This window comes from Polypterus senegalus, chromosome 18 (assembly GCF_016835505.1).
Source record: "Polypterus senegalus isolate Bchr_013 chromosome 18, ASM1683550v1, whole genome shotgun sequence".
Lineage (NCBI taxonomy): Eukaryota > Metazoa > Chordata > Cladistia > Polypteriformes > Polypteridae > Polypterus > Polypterus senegalus.
The window spans coordinates 22243447-22265364 of record NC_053171.1 but is presented as its reverse complement, the minus strand read 5'-3'; the positions used below and the strand labels follow the sequence as shown (position 1 = coordinate 22265364).

The 21918-nt window shown below is 36.3% G+C and overlaps 1 protein-coding gene across 1 annotated transcript in view; it reads left to right on the top strand.

Annotated features, from left to right (window-relative positions):
• Positions 1 to 21918, top strand: part of prima1 (proline rich membrane anchor 1) — a 103109-nt gene that overhangs the window by 9107 nt on the left and 72084 nt on the right. The gene's annotated exons all lie outside the window — the stretch shown is intronic.

The following is a 21918-nucleotide window of genomic DNA, read 5'->3' as shown; positions in this document are numbered from 1 at the left end:
GTTACACTGCCACCCAAGGGATTTTTCACAAAATTGTATTGACCAGTAAATTATTTGCCTTTTGCACTAGTATGCAGCATTCAACCTGAAAACAACTCTTCTTCATCCTCTATGTTGGAATATGGTTTTCCCCTGCGAAGGGTGACCAATGAAAGAATAAGATATTGTAATGAACAGGATCCAATCAGAGAATGACTACGTAATAAACACAAGCACATCAGAGTGTCATTAGAGTCTACGTTTTCATAAGTCTACACTTTTACATGTCCACATTACAACACTAAGCTGGCATTGTGAAAAATATATGGCTCTGGAGTGCGTTTCCTTCAGGAACTCTCATTTTTCTGGGGTTAAAAATTCCAGGGCAGTGTGGACTAAAGGTGAAAACTGAGATTAATGTATGCATTTTTAACAAAAACATAATAGTGTAGATAAAACCTCAGTATGATTTAAATGGTTGTATTAACCATAGCATATCTTTCAATAGATTAACTCATAAATGAAGTTTACTGTAGACCCAGGGACAGGAAGTCACTTTAACTCCAGACCTTTAAAAAATCAACTTTAACAGTTTCATGCAATGTAAATAAAATCAATAGGTACTGTTATTGAATAATTTGTTATAGCACTTTGTTTTGACTGTATAATATATATTATACTTGATTCTCTAATAAGATTGAAGACATTTTCCTTGAAACAATAAAATTATGCTGTGGTTTGCACTAGATGGGAAGTCATTTGAATTCATGGGTTTAAAAATGTGAGCAAAGCCAATTGACAATAGGTTTACTAATCAGGGTTAGGAAATATATGCCTAACAACCAGTTCATGTAGAGGAACAGAGCGATTAAAAACAAGCTAGTTCAGGGTGCTTGGTAGTTTTAGTGTTTTTGTTTTGTAATGGGTGTTGTATGAGCTGAATGTGAAACTAGTGATGAATCAGTGGTTGTTTAATCATGTGCCCTGAAGGCAGACCAGCATTGCTGCAATTAGCGTCAAAGATGCAGCTGTGCAGTTATCTTTTATCCAAAAAGAAAAATGTGTGTTTTATACCGGCAAACTATCACAAAGACTGCAGCTTATGTAAATAGATGTGAATAAAGTGAGAAGGAAATTGAATGAATCTGTGTCTCCACCTCCAAAGTGATATCTGCTGATGTGGTTGCTGAAGCACTTTATCACTTTATACTCTACCGTGATGTCTTTGGCATAGTTTTTTTATGTTCTCCCTGCTTTTTTGTGTCTGTGTGTTTCTTCATAGATTCTAATCTCTTGGACATGCATGTAAGAATGTCGCTTTACTCTATACATGTGACAATACTACTCATTGAGATGCATAGGCTTTCAGGTTGTCCTTCAGCCTTAAATTACTGTATCTTCATAAAAAACGTAGTGTGTGTTTGCAAGGACTAGTGTCAGATATAGAGCTGATTCTTAGCTAATGTTCATTTTGGCATAGACTGGCTCATGGATGTATAGTAAATCCCACGCTGTGATCCGTTGAGCAGCAAGTATTAAAAGTCATCCGTTACCAGTTTCCTAGTGTACATTTTTTGAAGGTTAACAATACAAGAAAGTACAATTAGCTAAGATTTTTATAACCATCTTTTTATGCAAATGGCCTCCATATTTTTCTGTCATTTGCTTTTTTGCATTCTTCTGCTTATGTTGCTATTGCCCTTCTATGTTTTGACATTTTGTCTGTTTTTGTTATATTTTTCTTCCTAGATCTTGATCATTAATAAAACATAATTGTGTATGTGCTCTTTTATTATTACATGGCAAGATCACTTTACTATATGACAATGTAGATGAATGCATTGGTATGTTGTGAGGTGGAATGGCCTCCAGTGTAGAAATGTTTTTTGCCATGTGCCTGGTGCTATCAAGATAATGCTTTGGTTCCTTGTGTTTCTGAACTGTTTCAGTAAATTGAACTGATGGAATAATGATTTATAGTTATGGCCGCCTCTCCAGCTTATATCTTGATGATATATGTAGTATTGGATTCTGTCTGTCAAATAACTCTTGTTACCTCAAGTATATCTGCAGGACTACTGTATGTATAGATAATAAGGTGTCTGTAGCCCCACAGGTATTCATTGTAGGTACTGAACTGCTAACATTCAATGGGTGTTGTCAGGGTTGGAAAAAATAATTACAAAACCCCATCAGCTGTGGACCTGGTGTATTCTTTTTGTGTCTGTTTTGAAAGGACAGTGGTATTGCAGTTTCTGATCTTCTCCTGTTGTGAGGGTTGATCGGAGGCAGAGAAATGATTCACTCCCTCTCAAAGAAATTCATTTTAGTCTATGTGTGCATTCAATAATACATTTGTTTCAATTGTGTATTTATCTAAATATAATATATCTCAGAAAATATTTCTGCAGTAAACTGGCAAACTGTTCAATGTGTCTTTCTGGTTACTTTTTTCACTGTATGTACAGTTTGCACAAATAACAATAATATCGGTTCCTAGTGACCAAATTCACAGTGAACAATTTGAATGCATACAAGTGCATATGCCATATATAACTGGCAGGTCTTAGCTAAACAAATGACAAATGACATCCATAGAAGAGAAAAAAATATCAAAGTTAGGAACAGTTTTAAGTATTCAAAAATCAAGAGCTAATTTGAGATGGCAAATGTGAGACTGTGCAAATGGCCCAAAGATCAAGTATGAATTCCCTGACATTATCTAAGTGCCTTGAGGCTCACATGTCAGATGTCACTAAGCCACCATTCATTTGCAAATAATATCCAGTTTAGCACACTTGGTTCTGAAAAGATTTATCCATAATTTCAGTTTTGCTACAGAATGTTTTCAAACATATTAGTTTGCTTTGTAATTATTAGAATGAGAAAATGCATAACATACTTAATGTCTTAAGAAATGTTAATATGCGATACATTTTATTGTATTTTTTGTGGATTAATCTTTAAAATGTGTTGTTGTCACTACAAGAACCCTCTGATTGATTGTGTTTTTACATGGTATGCTGGGGAAAAACTGGTCTAGCACATCTAGTCAAAAACAAAATGTGAAAAATTGTTTTTTAAGCTAAATAATATCCTAAGATGTCTCTCAAGGAAGAGATAAAATGTAAAAACTCTAGCATGAAGACACTCTGAAGCAAAGGATCTTTATAAATAAAGATGTTTGTTTTTTAGTCAAAAAGAAGCACTAAAAGGGTGAAAGGAAAATATGATGCAAAATGAATTTGCCTAAAAGACAATCCAGATCAATCAAGTCCCAAAATATAATATCAAAACTCCATCCACAATGGCCAATGTGAGCAGAAAAATGGCCAACAAATGTATCCTTTCCTCAAAAAAATAGTAAAAATAATTTGTGGTAAAATGTATTACTTAAATGATGCCTTTTTTTGTCCCAGGCACGTCTCAGATATATGGAAGTTATGTTGTATTAACCTGAAACCTTTTCTGCTCCAAAAAAGATATGTTCAATAAGATTTAAGTCTTTTGTTTTCATGTTTGGACTTGTGTCTCTTAAACTCCATTTTAAAATGCTAAAATATTTAAGTATTTTTTTAAACTTACAAAAACTACTTTGCTTTAGAAAATAGTTTCATCAAGAAAATTAATATATACTGTTATTGAAAGGAGAAAACTTAATTTTGAAAAATACCAAACTGATCCTTTAAAAGATATCTGCATAGCTTTCAGGTAATATTTGTTTGTATATCAAAAAAACAAAAAGAAATCACCCCAGCAGAAACCTAAGATACTTGAAAACAGTAAAGGTTTATATTGGATTTAGAATCTAACTACACATCTTAAAAGTTGAGTCTGTTTTTGTTCAGCAAACTTTTTACATCAAAATTCAATTCAATATATTTAACCCTCAACATTGCCTGATAAGTGTAGAGGTTGACTAAACCATATCCAACCATTTCTTTCACACATAACCACGATCACACAGGTCAAGTTCATGTCAATTGCAAAAATAAAGCTATATACAGAACGTAGGAGAATATGCAAACAGCACAAGACATTGAACAGTGATGACTAATGAAGCTAAAAGTGATAACAGACTAGGTCCTATTGCGGAAAAAGGACAACACGAGGTCCTTGTCAACTTTAAATAGTCTGAGTTACAATTTTCAGTTACTATTCCTACCACCTCCTCTGAACAATGATGGATGAACATACAGATTTCTGTCTCTTATAGTCAAACATCAATTTTTTTGATCCTTTTAAAATTCAGTCTATTGAAGATAATTCTCGTTGCACCAGTTTACCAAGCAGTCCACATAATTTAAACAATGGCTTTCATCCTCCACAGATATGTGTTAGCATGGTGTCATTAGCATACTTGATAATGGAAAAATGGTCATTATTAGGTTTCAGATCAGTTGTGTACAGAGTGAAAAGTAATGGTAACAAAACACATCCCTGAGGACTTTTGTTTGATTGAATGACGTTTGAGAAAGTGTCCTGTACTTTGACTATCTGTGACAGATTTTAAATAAAGACCTGAATTCATAATGTAATAAATGGGGCTACATTCTTATTGTTCAATTTATGAATCAGTGTGTGAGGCTGGATGGAACTGAACACTGAAGAAAAATCCAGAAATAGAGCTCTGATATATGGACCAGACTTATCAAGAAAAGTGTAGATTTGATGTATGACAACCAGCAGATAATCTTCCACACTAATATTTGAAAGGTAAATAAGTTAATGGCTATCTTGAAATGACTTCTCCCTGTTATTAAAATGTTTTCACCAAATATTCAAAGCATTTCATTGAAATTGAGGGGAGTGCTACAGGTCTATAGTTATTCTAACTGCTTTGACCGGAGACCTTAGAAGTTGGGGTAATGACTGACTGTCTCCACAGCTCAGGTACAATACCACAGGTCAGGGACTAGTTAAAAACAGATGAAAAACTGGAGAGAGCTGCTTAAAGCAGGACTTTAGGTGCCAACCTGATAGGCCATCTGGCCCCACAGCACTGTTGGTTTTTATCGACTGTAAGCCTTTCTCCTTCAGTTAAACTAACCTTCATCCCAGCAGTATTTATGGTATGTTTACAACACATATTTCTTATTTCTGCATTTTGGGTACAGAAATCATTGGTTTCGAATCTTGTAAAAAAAAAAAAAGTGACTAATTTCATCTGCTAAAAGCTTGTGGTCCTCGTCTACTGGAAAGTTTGCACATTTTTTAGAATCCAGTCCTGTGATTGTTTTCAGGCCTTTCCAAACCTGTTTTGGATTGTTATCATTAAACCACATCTAGATTTTTTTTTCTCTGTACATATTTTTATTTTGTTTAATTAACCAGTTAATTGTTTGCATCAGGTAAATAGCTTAGTTAAGTCATGGAAGGTCCACCTATTTTCACTAAATGAGAAAAAAATGAAAGAGGGTGAAAATCTGTATGTCTACTGTTGATGTTTCCGAGATCATTTTTGGAAAATGGTTCAGAATTCAGGACTTTTATTCTTGGAGAATAAATCAGCTAGCACTGTTTCATCATGGAATTTGATTAGAATATTAATATTGATGGTCAGACTATTTATATATAGGGTTGTGACAGAAGGACAAGAGAAAAGATAAGAGTTATCCATCCCTTATATTGTCAGAAAACAGCTAAGCAAAAACTGAGTAGTCAAAAAAGACTGAGTTCAAATTGACCAACTGAGGAAGAAAAGTGTGGGCTTTTATAGTTGCTGTGCAGAAAGAGGTGGGTCCATGTGAGGTATGGCAGAAGTGAGATCAGTAGGAGGGCATGGTCTGAACATGTCTGAAACATTTTGAACGTCTTCAATTTACTAAGCTATTTTTTCCTCGATATAATTCATGTCATCTAAGTACTACTAAATACTTACTGCTGTCTGCTGGCAAAATTAGAAATGACTTGCATGATTGTTTCAGTTACAGTATTTAGCAGTTTGTCAGTCCATAGTTTACATTATACTTTAATTAGGACACAGTAATTTTGTTTTTGTTCTTTTGGTAGCTTTGGGAGTATTTTAATTAAATAATTATGCATATATTTCAGTATTTTGAGTTTAAACTTTTAAAGGTTTTTAAAGTTTAAAGGTTGAATTCATAAGGTTTTATGTCCAACTGTTTTTCCATTGGTTTGATTACTTAATCAGACTAAAGGAGACCTCCACTTTTGTTTTTCTTAATTAGCTAGAGTGCTGGAGCTATGTAAAAAGACTGACCTGAGCTGTGCACTGTTTCATCTTAAGTAATTAGTGTGTGGCTGGTTGTACTGTTTTTGTCATTTATTAACTACCTTTTGACATTTCTGTGTGATGTATTATAGTATTTTGCAGCTCAAATGAAATCAGTGGGTTGGTCATTTGTAAAAGCAGGGATTTTGCAAATTCTAATTCAAGTTTCATTTCCACTTATTTTGTAAATGTAATACTGTTATAAACATTATATTACAATGAAATGTATATATTATTTAGGTATTTTCTAAAATTACAACAAAGTTGTGAATTTTTGACAGATTATACTGTATCCGTGAATGTTATTCATCATATTCCCTGGTGTATTTGTAATTTTTTTTAACAGATGGTAAAAATTAGGATGGTACATGTGTATGATTTAGTTGTAACTGGTGCACTTCTGTGAGTCATTTAGTTCTCCTTAGTAAGCCTTTAAGTGTGCTGAACAAACGTGAGGTTTACATAATAATTAGTATCTAAGATTTTTTAATCTCAGTTAATTGTATACAATTTAAAAAAAAGAACAGTGTAACATTCTTTAAAAGTTTCAAATTTGATACCATTCTATTTCTTTATCATTTCTAAATCGAACATTCATGTTATGAATGTTTTAACACTTACACAAGTTTTAGGCATGTGTACATCATTGCTAAAGATAAAGCAATAAATAAAATGTGATATCCCATGTTAATTCAAATTGGAAGTTTTTTTGAAGCATTCGAAAATATTAATTTTTACAGGAATTGTAATGTATTTTTCCCATTAAACTATAATAAATGATAATGTGGGAAATACATATACTGTATATATTTATTCCAGCCTTAAAAATGAATGAATTTAAACTTCATTTCAACATTAAAACATTTTATTTTACTATTGCTTGTAACCCATTTAGTTCATTTTGTTCAGCTTATATGTAAAGGCATCCCCCTTAGGGCATAATGTTGCATTTAATTTAAAATCTAATTATGTTTCTTCATGAAAAGTAGTTAATAACTGGGGGGGTACCAGACCCCTGCTGTTTTGAAAAAAAAGCCATACAACAACCACTTAAATTTATTGAAGTGTGAAATGGGCTTTGAAATGCTGCCTTGTACATGTCAATTCATATACTAGGCAAAATTTAAATGTTTCTTCTAAATATGTATTATTAATATTATTATTATTAAAATAGGATCAAGATCATGGAATTCATAACGTGGGAACTCTAAGCAGCTGGGAGTAGGTTCTTTTAGATCCATTATGTTAGACAGAGTGAAATAACAATCCATGGTATGTGATTAAAAAAGATCCTACTTGCTAAAAAAAGTTAAAATTAAGTAAAACATTAAAGTACATGTATATTCAGAAACATAAATGCTCATTAAGAAAGGTATCCTTCTGTTATAGCTTAACTCAAATCTTAATTTCTTTCTTAAAATACACCCTTAAGTAATAGCACTAGGGATGACGTGATTACTCAGTGATTAACTCTCATTCAATACTTTTTCAGAGTCCTGGGTGCAAATCCTAGCCCATACACAGTGTGTATAGAATTTATATGTGCCCAGGTGGGTTTTCTTCCAGTACTTTGGTTTCCTTCCACGTTAGCACAGCATTCAGTCTTCGTTGAATAAAATTTCTACTATTAAGTTAACCCTTTCTTAGTAAATGTGGTTATGTGGATAAACATTCCATGGGATGGACTGGCATCCTGTACAGGGCTACTTCTTCGCTTAAGCCTAATGCTTCCAGGATAGACTCACAATACCCCTGTAGTGGAATAAGTGAGTTTAGACAATAAATGATTACACTAATTAAAAAACAGCTTTAGAAATAAGAATGTTTATTTTTAGTAAAGCTTTGCAAGTACAAAACTTAACTAATTAATTTTAAGCACATTTTTGCAGATTTGCCTTTTGTTTTTAATATCAACAGTAAAAATAACATTCTCTTAATGTAACTGTTTCTCTTTCTGGTATTGCCTGGTAAAGAATCAAGTGTTTACAAAAATGTGACTAATGTGCTTTCCACACATTCATGTATAAAGATCAATTTGAGTGTATGAATGAATTTACTGTACTTGTATAATGCCCTTGTTTAATGGATAAAGCATATCATACTGCATCTCTTTTAGACTGCAGATAGTTAGATTTCAGATTTAAATTTAATTACTGACTAACTGCATATTGCTAAACAGTTGATTTTAAGTAACTAGTCTATAATCCTGAAGTATTTAGCTAAAAGTACATTCCTGTGTATCTGTGTTTCTGTTGTAGTCTTAATGTGCAGTGCTTTAAGATCCATTAAAGGCACTAAGCAAAACTAGCTAACAGGATGTGCAGTATAAGATTGCTAGGAATAAAAAGCAAAGTAATGTTCCATGTAGATATATTTGCTCCTTTCTTTTTTTTTTCTTTTTTTTGGAAAAAGCTTATGATGAGCACTGATTGGACAGTATGGGAGGGTTAAAATTTCATCAACTTAAAGATGTACTGTTTGATTGAGTTAATCCCATGTACATTCAAGGAGAGTGGAAGATCTTGGAAAAACATCTGTTTCTGCTTTCTGGGTCTTGCAGATTTTAATAGTGACTTTGTATTATTTTAACTATAATGATCAGAATGTTTCTTGCATATAATATTAGTGAAATAACCTATCTCAATTGGAGAAATTAAGTCCATTTGTCAATTTCCTATACAGGGGGTCCTCGGGTTACGACACAGTTCTGTTCCTACGACAGTGATGTAACCCGAATTTTGGTGTAAGTCGAAACACACCCTAGCCTAAGTCGCTTACCTATCCTAACACAGTTGTAAAATAATAATCTAGAACATAAAAACACAACTAAGCCACAGTAAAAGGAAATAATGATATACTGTACTGTACACTGTACTGTAGTAACAGAAAAATGACAAAAAATTAGTGTAAAAAAATTCCTTTATTCCTGTGGTTGTCTTGCCCATTGGAAGGGGCATTACAAGGTGGGAGAGAGTGACCTATTGGGAGGAGGAAGTTGGAGATGCTTCTACCTGTACTACAGGTGTTTCATCTCGAGAAGCAGCTGATGTAGAGGGTACAAGATCTGTTCAGGCCACTCTACCTTCTTAAAGAATTGTTCCAGGCTAGTCATGAAGGTTGATGACTTCTTATCTTCCAAAATATGCCTATAGCATTGCAAGGCATCCATAACAGCTCTGTAGACCTTACTGAATCTGTCATAAGTGGGGTCCTCAGTCTGAAATTTTGCCAACCCATCCTCTATCATAGAAAAAAACTAAAAAGGGGCTTCTATCTCTTCCTCTTCAATCAGTTGCTTCTCCAGCTGATTGAGGTCCTTAGCAGACAGCTCCTCTCCATGTGATGCCAGTAGCTCTGTGACATCCTCAGGCTCCACATCCAAATTAAGCTGTAAGCTGGGTAACATGGCAACAGCCTTCTCTGTTACAGCCTCCACTGACTTCTCAAAACCTTGGAAGTCATACACAAACTGGGGGCACAGTTTTTTCCACACACCATTTAAGTTTGTTCGCCTCACTTCATCCCAGGCAAAAGCAATGTTTTGTACAGCATTTTAAATGTTATAAGGCTTTCAGAAGTCTTTGAGTGTCAGGTTCTTGTCCTTCTCAGTTGCATTAAGGGCCATAGCAAATGTCCTCTGGATGTAGTAGGCCTTGAAAGAGGCAATAACAACTTGGTCCATGGGCTGTAAAAGGGCAGTGGTATTAGTAGTACTTCCACCGCACGCAACCAAACTACTGTGCTGTAGTTCGCTCACTCCCTCACTCATATGCCGCATACTTTCGCTGCACACCTCCAAACTACTGTTGTTTGCCAACTCCCTCACTCATATGCCGCATACTTTCACCGCCCGCAACCAAACTAGTTTGCATTGCTAAGCCTGTAAGTACGATGCTAACAGCATAATCCGCAACACTCATGTCTCAATTTTTTTTTAAGTTTTTATGAGAGTGAGCATCGTAAACTCGAAACATCATATGTCGTGATGTTGTAACCCGCGGACCCTCTGTATATAGGTTGTTAAGGGGGATTCACCAGGAAGACACAAAATCCCTTGTACAGTGTTATACAATATAGCAGCTGGCCTCCATTCCTCGTCTCAGTACGAAAACTAAGGTGGCATAAGTAAGGGAATCCTACGGTCCATTTGGTAGAGCAGGTAGCTCAAAAACTCAACTTGTATTACCCATCCCTTGAGATGAGCAGGCATTAGTGTTATGTCAACTGCGGTCACCACTGTATGACATACTTAGATGTTCAATATGGTATATAACAAGATTTGCTCAGCAAATGACAGCAAAGGACATAGGAAAGGGTCTACAGTGAGTTCAGTTAGGTCAGAACAATAAGCTGCTTAAAACACAGAAACATATACTTTGGAGTTGAAAGTGTAAATAGTTGTGCAGTTTAGCCTGATAGGTATATAGTAGTCTGTGTATTTTAGATTTTTGTTATGTGCTTCCATAGAATGATGATGCAACAGATAGTCGTGTTAATTTACTGATTAGGTCTGCCTTCTGCATGGAGTTTGAATATTCACCCCATGCTCAGATCGGTTCTTTCTAAACACATTAATTTCCATCCATATTTTAAAGTTGTGGTATACATTTTCCTACCGTATTTCCACGAGAACAAGACCTACTCCAAAAATAAGCCCTAGCATGATTTTCAGGCTGCTCTGTAATATAAGCCCTACCCCAAAAATCAGCCCTAGTCAAGATTGTCAGATGAAAAGTAAGGTGCCTAAGGCCAGGTTTAAACTTCACGCGATGCGACACGTGTGACCGAAACATCCATTAAATTCCTAGGACACCTTGGCACAATATCTCTGAAAAGAATGTTTAATGATTACATCCATCAATTAGGGTATGCGCCCATTCCAGCAGCATCGGCGCAAGACAGAAACAAAATCCCTGGACAGGGCATCAGCTCATCGCAAGGTGAACACAAGCACATGCACACACTAGCGTCATTGTAGCTTCACCAAATCCCCAAACCTTCATGTCTTTGAATGGAAAACTGAGCACACTGTGGAAACCCACCAGGAAAACATGCAAACTCCAGGCAGGGATCACAAGGGACATGACTCCCTGTAAGACGGCAGTGCTACCGCTGTGCCAGCGTGCCACCCAATATGTGTACCTGTTAACAGTATTCATTATTTAAACAAAGTTAATGATTTATCTGTAAAATATAACATACATAGTTTAATGCATTTCATCATGAAAGTGATATCAAGTATAAATCTGGATTTCAGCTACTGCTGTCAGGCCAGGAGGAAGCCCCAAAAGTGCGTAGCGATTTAACAACTGGGTCGGTTTTAAGATGACATTTATGACGGTCTGCTTTAATGATAAAGTAAACTACGAGGTTAAAGTGGACACTCTGCTGATATTCACATTTACGCTCCATGTGAACCCTCAGTGCCAGGATGCGGTTGATGGCAGACTTCTTAAGTGTTAAACCAGACTGCTCTGGTTGCTGGTAGGTGAGCAAGTGATCTTGGATCTTATTGAGGATGACACTAGCAAGGACCTTACCCGACACTGAGAGCAGTGTCATCCCCCTGTAGATGCCGAAATACAGGCAATCACCCTTCCCTTTTCAGATAGGGATAACAAGTCCCATTTTCCAATCAGTTGGAATGACGCCCCACTCCCAAATGGAAGCAAAGGTTGCTTGCAATTCAAAGAGGACAGCCTTAACCACCAACCTGGAGAAGTTCACTCCGGTTACCATAGATCCCTGCAGCCTTCCCTACCCTCAGCTGGTTCACCACCTGTGCAATCTCAGTGAGACTGGGTTGTTTACAGCTAAATGGAGGATCAGCCTCAAGAATCGTGGACTCAGAGATATCCAATGTCCTAGTTGGAGTCTTTAAACAGCTGCTTAAAGTAGCCAGCCCAGTTGGTCACAACTGCAGTGTCATCCGTAAGGACCGTTCCATCAGCTGCCCTGACTGCAACTCTCCGAGGAGCAGATTTGGATATGCGTAATGCTTCGATTCAATTTATCTTTCTTCTACAGTATGTGTATAAACCTTGACTTGTGTTTGTAATCCTCATTAAGCCGTGACAGGACGACCCCACATTGATTAACAGAGATAAAGTGTTAATGAATCTAACAAAAATATTGCTGCATTATCAGCAGAAAGTACACAAATAAAGCAATGTGAATCTTTGATTGCATGCTTAATTTAAACTACTTAGGAGAGAAAAGTGTTGCAAATTTATATTACTTGCAATAGAATAAAACATAAGCAAATTTGAAAGGAGAGTGCCCTCCTGGAATTTCTTCATACACAGAGTAATGCAAAGACACATGACCTATAATAAATGGTGATTTTATTAATAAAACATACATGGCAATGGTTACATAAAAAAAACAGAAACAAAGGAATCATTAAAAAAGGTAAAATTAAACTTTAGCTGCCTCCTGGGCTTAGCTACCAGAAATCTGAACCCCTTGCTTTTCAGGTTGGCTTGCCTTACCTTCTTACCTAACTACCCTGAATCACATACAAAAATCACTCAATTCTCACCTTCTTTTACTCAACCCTGACCTCCTCCTTTCTGCCATTGAGTCTTTGCCCAACTCTCCCCCTGACTCTCTGTTCAGTTAAAATAATGAAAGGACTGAATATCCAAGGTCAATCCCTGGCTGTGTATTTTGCAGGGGCAACCTTATCCCACTTCTGTATAGTCTCTGAGAATCTATATGGGAGGGATCTAGCCTTTGGCCAGTCTTTGCCAGCCTCCCCCTTAATGGGCAACTTTCCATAATCTTTCTCTTTCTTTCTGTTTCTTATTCTGTCTGTAGAAGGTCACTTACCATTGGAACTTTTCGATCAACTGCTCTATCACATGCTGGTGGCTTCATTTCATTATATAGACATTTTGCTTGGCAATATTGTATCTTCTCTAATAGACTTCATCTTTCCACACTTGACATGCATTAGCTTTCATGTATAAACATTCTATACCCTTTGCCAACAGGGTGAACCCTGGTAAACCCATTCGAGATAGGCGATACCTGATACAAAGTATAAGATTCAACTATGGCATTATTTCTAAATTTACTTTTTTGTCATCCATTCCTTCATCAAATGGCTAATTTTTAAATGCAGTTGATTTTAAATTCTGCTATTATGGTACAGTGGTTCATATTGCTGCTTCATAGCTGTAGGGACCAATGTCCATTTTTCTAAGTCAGTCTTTGGCAGGATAGAGTTTTGTTCTTGTAGTGTGGCTTCCTCCAATGTACCAAAGATGTACATGTTTAGCCAGATGGAAGTTATACACTGGCTTTGCTTAAAAATGTTTTCTCTGTTAAGTACTGGCCCCTCATTCATATCTGTCTTCTGCTTTACCCCTGTTGCTGTCAGTAAAGGTAAACTCTGTAGTATGTTAAACAGGTTCAGAAAATGGATGGGTTGATAGAATATTTAGATTTTATGTGTCTTTGTTTTCTTTAAAGTGATAAAAGCAGTATATTGTTTTCTAGACAATATCTCTGAGTTAAACTAGAAATATATACAAAAAAATAGAAATGCAGTATGGACTATTGATCAAGGAGCTGAACTGTTCACCGTATTTTTTTTACTTTACACCTCACCTCTGACTCACTGAGTGAATCACTTGACCTTACAGTGCTCCAAATATTACATAATCAGTTCTGTCATTCACTTCTAACAGTAATTTATTATGATTATAATAATAAAATTTTTCTACTATTAGAAATATTAGTAGTATGTTAGATCAAGCTGTACTGTAAATAAAATAAGGATTTTTGCATGTTCTGTGGGGTTCTAATGTGTATTTTTTATTGACATTTTGGTCTTGTGGATATGGTGCTTAACTATCAAACATAAAATGGCTAGTTTACTGTACTTCACATCATTGACTCATCTTGTGACCCACAGCAAGCCATTTTTCCTTTCAGGGAATATATTAACAAAAGCATACACGTGTGGTCTTATAATGCAGCAACATAAATTAGTGTTTACAGAATAGTTATGCTATAAAGTGTAATATTAATGTAGCAGTGTTCTGTGTTGAACAGCTAACAACTTAAATTAAACAGAAAATAGTGCTCTACTAGTATGAGAAACATATTCCTCCTCTAAAGGAAGCGAATGTGTGTTATTTAAAGTTCAGATGTCACCATGGGATGTCAACCTTTGTATGAAAAAGTAAACTGCTTTAAACTGTACTGCATTACCATTTGTTTATTAGAAATCTATAAATTATCACAAAATAATTTTTCAATTTTTCCTTTTTAAGTTTGTAGTTGTAAGTAAAAAAAATGTATCAACTAGAACATTGATGGTAAACTCTTTTTTATTAGATAACTCAATGTTTTTGATGCCAGTGTGTTTTACATAGTGTATGTATGAACTTCTACAGTATGAAGGCTTAAATAATGAATTAGTTAATTAATTACATTTATATGGAGCTTTTCTAACCTGCTCAAAGTATTTTACATAGACAATGGGGAACCAATTCAACCACCAAAAATGTGTAGCATCCACCTGAATGATATAACGGCAACCATTTTTGCGTCAGTATGCTCACCACACATTAACTGTTAGGCAGTGAAGGGATGAGAGAGGTAGTTAGTAGATATGGTACAGAAGATAATTAGGAGGCCAGAATGTCCAGGCCATGGTGGGCAATTCAGCCAGGACATCAGAAAATACCCTACTCTTTTTCAAAGGATGCCCAGGTACCTTTTATGACTGCAAAGTGTTGGGACCTTGGTTTTATGTCTGATCTGAAGGACACCACACTTGGATATCGGGACCCACATACAGACCACAGGGTAAGCCCCTGCTGCAGGCCTCATCAACACTTCTTTGGGCTTCAGTCTAAGCTATTCCTTGTTAGACTCCCATCTATGTACTGGTTGTTCCTAAACATGCTTATTTTCTGTTCTGATGTGCAGGTGGTAATACTTGTCTAATTTAACCCACTGTCATTTTGTTGCTTACCTCTCTAATCAGTGCCATTGCTTATGTGAATTCATATGGTTTTATATTGGTATACTGGTGGTTTTAGAATAGAATAAGTGAACAAGAGAAAACCATAACTTTTGTCAGCTTTAACATTGTTATGACAATCAACCATTTTTTATAAGTGATTTTGCTATACTGTGAATAAAACACCTCCATTATATTTTTACACTATTCACTTTAATTTTTAGATGACTTACAGAATACTTTCAGTACTTTTCTGTGTAAACATTCTTAGAAAAATATACAGCTTATGCTGCTCATATACACACTCACTTTCTGAAATCTTTTGCTGGTAGATTTCACTTTAACTTTCCTCTGTGTAGTCAGCTATGCCCCTATCATGGCAAATTTCAAGTAAATAGTTTCATTTTGTACCATGGGCATGAATAGCTTCAATTAATACACTAACAGAAAATTACGTAGCCAAAAATTAACCGCTGTGTAAATTGTCTCGCTACTTCTGTCAAAACAATTTAACAAGATATTTGATAAAATTGCCACTTTAAAGATGTCATGAGAAAGATATATGCAGATGAATTATGGAGTCATGAAACAGTCTGCTTCATTAGCATCAGGAATTAGATTAACCTGGTGCCCTCTGCTGACTCAACATATCTGTGTACTGGAGTACTTGTAATATTATTACTTTAATTCTATTACCACTATAGCAGTGCTATTGCCAAATTAAAGTGGACGATTTAGTAATGGAACTTGTAGCAGTGTCACTATGCTATAAAAGGCTAAATATTATTTTTTCTATTTTAAATACCTACTTAATACAGTTACAATTCCTTTTTCCTTTGTGATTCTGAATGACAATAAAGTGTCTTTAAATATTGATAACTTGTTTAATCCAGAACAAAAAAAAATAAATCTGCAGATCATTTTGTAGTCATTCTTCCAAGAGTTTTTCAATCTATAAATAAAATTAGTCTTTGTTATTTAGGTTTCTTTCAAGAACCTGAAATCTGTTAATAAAATTAACAGAAGGAATATCTAATATGCATTATGTACTGCATATGTTTGGAATATAAATTGAATTTTGTGTCAAATATTTTATTGGAGTCTTTATTTTTTTGCAGTGGATAGCTACATATATTTTCAGTGACCTATAATGAAATTACAAAATCTTGTTTGAGTTTGTATCATTCAGATGCTCTTTTATACTTTCTAATGTACTGTACTAATAATCTCTCTGTCTGTTCAAGTAAACAAACAGTTCATTTGCTTTGAATCCCTTTCAAAAATTATCACTTCACTCTAATACCTGTGGAGCTGTGGCTTTGACCAGAAGATTAGGAAAGTAGCAACAATGCTGATATCCTCCGCCATTCCAGATGAATGCATTTGTTATTCTGCTTATTATATGCCACTATCTTTCCTTTTAGGCATGAACTGTGTTCAGTAACTGAAACAATAAAATGGCAGGGACAAGTAACTGAAATATTGTGTCACCCCAAGGATTGCTAGAAATGCTGTTTTTGACAAATGGAAAAACTTTGTTTTATGTTAGTGCAGTAGAATGGAACTTGTGTGAAATGAGCCGTTTAAGGTCATGTGAGCAAATACCTGGGTGTCTCTTCCTGAAGGTTTCTCAAGAATGTCTACTTATCTCTAAAAGTAATTTCACTACAGTGAAATCTTAGCCATCCCCTTGTCTTGCAATACTAATTTAAACAATATCTCTCGCAACTCCAAAAACCCAAAACATCAACACAGTCAGTTAAAATATTTGTATCTTCTGTTTCTTACTTCCTGCAAACATCATGCTGTGGTGCTGGGGGAGGACCCCTACTGTCACTTTTGCGTATTTAGAATATTAATGTATATTTATGCATATATTCAGATAGTGCTTGACTTTTGGTCTGCAGTTTCCAGTTTTTTGTTCTTGCCGCAAATTCTTCTCCTACTAGACTTATTTTCTGTTTTCCTTTCCTGTTATATTCTGTTTAGCAGCAGCAGTAGCAAAAGTTTTGACAGCCTCTCCAGACTGGTTTTCATTCTGTGTTTGAAAATCCAGTCTTCTTAATTTAATATTTCTTGAGCTTTTTGTGACATTGATTAACAGCTTATCTGGCTCAAATATTTGAGAACAGCCCTCTACAGTGCTACTGGTCCTTCACTGGTGGCCAGTAACCAGCAATGTTACCCTATTTTTTAATTCTAAATGTTTATCTTCTCTTTCTTAAGAGGATGTTGTGGGTGTTCAAATGTCCTCCTCCAACTGGCTCAGGCATTCTTTTATTACCACTTTTCACTTTCTCTTGCAAAGGTTTCCAGAGATTTAAGGTGGGGTGGTAGTTAAATTTGGGAATGTTTTTCATTGGTTGAGTGGCTTGCTATTCCATTTGTTTTGGACACTCATCAGCATGTAATTTTGATTACATTTTCATAATAAAAAAAAACCTAATTACATGTCTGTGAAATTAAAACATTTTTTTAGTTGTGAATACTAATTTGTATTTGCATTCTCGAACACTGTAAACAATTGTGAAAAAATCAGTCTCAACACACGAAAAAAGGTTTGGGGCAATCACCCATATATTGTCCCTGGCCGCAAAAGGGTATAGAAATAAGCCAATATGTGCTCTGGTTGAGTTCCAAACTGAACTGACTTGAGTTGTGAGATGATGGTGGTTTTAAAAACCAAAACAGGATGTGATGTCAATTGAGGGTGGAACCGGAAGTGTCTTTGTTCTTGGCACCAGAACCAAAAGTGATATTGTTGATGTTAAATCAGATATAGGTTTAGCATACCTTACCAGCACCTGGCCTGGCGGACAATTACCTCCACTTGGTCCACTCAGCTTCCTCCTAATTGCACGTGTCTGACACAGTATAATTAGAATGTTTCCATCATGTCACATTTTTGTACAAAAGAAATTTAGTAAAAATTTAACAAATTACACAAGCCAAGCAAAATGACGCCTTTTATTTGCTAACTAAAAAGATTACAATGTGCAAGCTTTCATAGCAACTCAGGCCCCTTCTTCAGGCAAGATGTAATGCAGAAACTGGAGTTACGTATGCAATATTGTTCTAAATGTATTTAACGTGAAAATAATTAGTGAATCTAATATTTTTAAACTAGCAAAATAACCGTGCTTCGCAGCGGAGAAGTAGTTTGTTAAAGAAGTTATGAAAAAGAAAAGGAAACATTTTAAAAATAACATAACATGATTGTCAATGTAATTTTTTTATCACTGTTATGAGTGTTGCTGTCATATATATATACACACACATATAAACATATATACATATACATATAAACATATCTACATATACACATATCTACACATTAACATATCTATATATATATATACATATACACATCTACATATATATATACATACATACATACACACACATATCCATATATACATACATACATACATACAGATAAATATACATATATATATACACACGTACACATACATATATATTGTAAGATATGGCCGGCCATGTACCCCGGCCAATACCCCCAAAGCCACCAGGTGGAGCCCTCCTTGCAGCATGGAGGCCCCCAGAAGACCAGCAGGGCATTATGGACCATGTAGTTTTTATGCACCGCCCTGCTGGATGCCATGGGGGCCACGAGAGGGAGCTGCAGGGAGGACCAAAGAGTTCTTCATGCCCTATGACCCGGAAGTTCGTCATAGGAAGAGCGACGGGCTTCCGGGGTGAGAAAAAACATTATTTACCCTGACCCGGAAGGAATAAGGACTTATGGACTGTTGGGAAGGAACACCTCCGGGTCAGGGAATATAAAAGGACTGTGGGAGCTCCCAGACGATGAGCTGAGTTGGGAGGCAGGGTGGCTAAGCGTCTGGGAGTGGAGGATTGGTTTATTGTATTTGTGATTTATTGTTTATTGAAGAATTGTGGAGAGGAGCGTGCTTTGTGCACTTTATTATTATAATAAAATATCATCATTGGATTTTACCTGGTGTCTGACGTATAGTCTGAGGGTACAAGGGTAGCCCTTCCTCCGCCATCTTGCCCTGACGCCATCCTTCCCATCCTCCCTTGCGGTCCTTCCCGACATTCCTCCACTTCCGCTCCTCCCCAATAAAATGGCCGCGACGCCAGGAGTCGGCGCGCGCATTATGAAGCATCTTATTCTGTTACAATATATATATATATATATATACACATACATACATACACACACACACATATATATATATATATATACACACAGACACATATATACATAAATATACAGATCTACATATATACTGTATACATATCCACGGTCGCTGTGTTACCTGACCCCCTTCCCAGTGATCCTGGGACAAGACTGGTCTAAAAGAATATATATATATATATACATATATAAAACATACATACATACATACATATATATATGCTGTATATAGCAAAATCCCCGCATATACCACGTTGTCAGTTCAGCAGTCTGGTTTTAATATGACCAAGCTGTGCACTGAGATTACTTTTGAGAATGCAGCGTCTAGTTTTGTCCAGGAGGAAAGCAATGTTGCCTGAAATCAATGGCAACCTTTTGTTGGGTCTGTCCCTGAGACTTCTGAGAATTCTAGCCATCCTTCCCATCCTCCCTTGCGGTTTTCCAGGAGGAAAGCAACTGAAATCTCATCCCTGAGACCTTTTGTTGGGTCTGTCCCTGCGAAGCAGAGCCTTACTGGAAATTGGAGGCATCTGAATTGAAATGGGAGATCAGGGGGTGTAACAGGGATGCGAGGAATACAGTAATCCCTCGCTATATCGCGCTTTGACTTTCGCGGTTTCACTCTATCGCGGATTTTAAATGTAAGCACATCTAAACATATATCACAGATTTTTCGCTGGTTCGCCGCTTTCTGAGGACAATGGGTCTTTTAATTTAGGTTACATGCTTCCTCAGTTTGATTGCCCAGTTGATTTCATACAAGGGACGCTATTGGCGGATGGCTTAGAAGCTACCCAATCAGAGCATGTATTGCATATTAACTAAAACTCCTCAATGCTATAAGATATGCTTCCCGCGCTGTGCTTGTTTGCTTCTCTCTATCTTTCTCGCTCTCTCTGCCTGACGGAGGGGGTGTGAGCAGAGGGGCTGTTTGCACAGAAGACACTGCTTCTGTATACTTAAAAGCATGTATTGATTTTTTGATTGTTTGCTTTTCTTTGCGAGCGCTCTCTGACATTCTCTGCTCTTGACGCTCCTTTATGACGGGCTCCTTTGAAGATAAGATATGTTTGCTTTCTTTTAATTGTGAGAAAGAACTGTCATCTCTGTCTTGTCATGGAGCACAGTTTAAACGTTTGACTAAAGGGTGTTATTTCATGTCTAGAGGGCTCTAATAATGTTAACAGGGTGGGAGAGTTTATAAGGGCTTAAAATATATAAAAATAACCACACAAACATATGGTTTCTACTTCGCGGATTTTCACCTATCGCGGGAGGGTCTGGAACGCAACCCCCGCGATCGAGGAGGGATTACTGTACATTCAGTGTGGAGAAACTCTAGAGACAGCGTGTGTATTAACTTGTGGATTTTTCTGTGAGTATTTGGTGGCAGCGTCACAAAGTTGGATCCGCAAGACTACATTAGCTGCGAAGCTCAGCTCAGAGTGAAATGAGGAGAATGGGAGGGGAGATGATGACGTCACTCCCCCACCCGCCTTAACTGCCAATCCCCCACAAACACAGTCTCTCGGAATATGCATAAGCACAGCCCTTGACCTGCAATTTTAACTTAGTTACAAAGTGATCAAAACTCTCGTTTATACCCTGCGTCCTCTGGTTAAACTTGTATCCCGCATTAGTCGTGGGCATGACAAACGCCAGCAGCAGCCTGTCTATGAACTTAATTTAAACTTTAGGTTTACACCGTGCTTTGTTTCCGAAGTAGCTGCAGTCATGAATATGCTTGTATGCGTCACTGTGCATGACAAACGGCAGTGGGAGCATGTCTATAAACTTAATTTAAACTTACGGTTTACACCGTGCTTTGTTTCCGCAGTAGCTGCACTTATGAATATGCTTGTATGTGTCACTCGCTCGCTTCTTATTGTTTTGCTGCCTTCTCAATTATATAATGCATGTTTTCTTCAGCGCTTTTTGGAGCTCTTCCTTGTTTTCTACGTACTACGCTCACAGTTCACATGATTATGTGGGAGGCGTGATGATGTCACATGAAACTCCGCCCCCACGGCCATCGAGCTGAACTCCATTACAGTATGTGGAGAAAAATAGGTTCCAGTTATGACCATTACGCGTAGAATTTCGAAATAAAACCTGTCCAGCTTTTGTAAGTAAGCTGTAAGGAATGAGCCTGCCAAATTTCAGCTTTCCACCCACACGGGAAGTTGGAGAATTAGTGATGAGTGAGTGAGTGAGTGAGTGAGGGCTTTGCCTTTTATTAGTATAGATATACTGCATATGTAAAGGAAACAATACACAATGATTGAATTACATATATATTTTTTTGTTTTTGTCGCTTCTTTGTTTTTTTGATCCAAAACTTCATTCTGTGACCCGTCATTTGAATTTTTTTTGTGCGTCCCTATGAATCATACAGTTGTAGCCTGCCATTGTCCTGATATCCCATCGTCTCTGGTACATTCTTTGCATGTGTTTAATATCCTGATGTAATGTTTCATATTGCTCTTCACTCACCCCTGCAAGATTTTCAGGGAAAATTTCCAAATACAAATCCAAAAAGTGAAC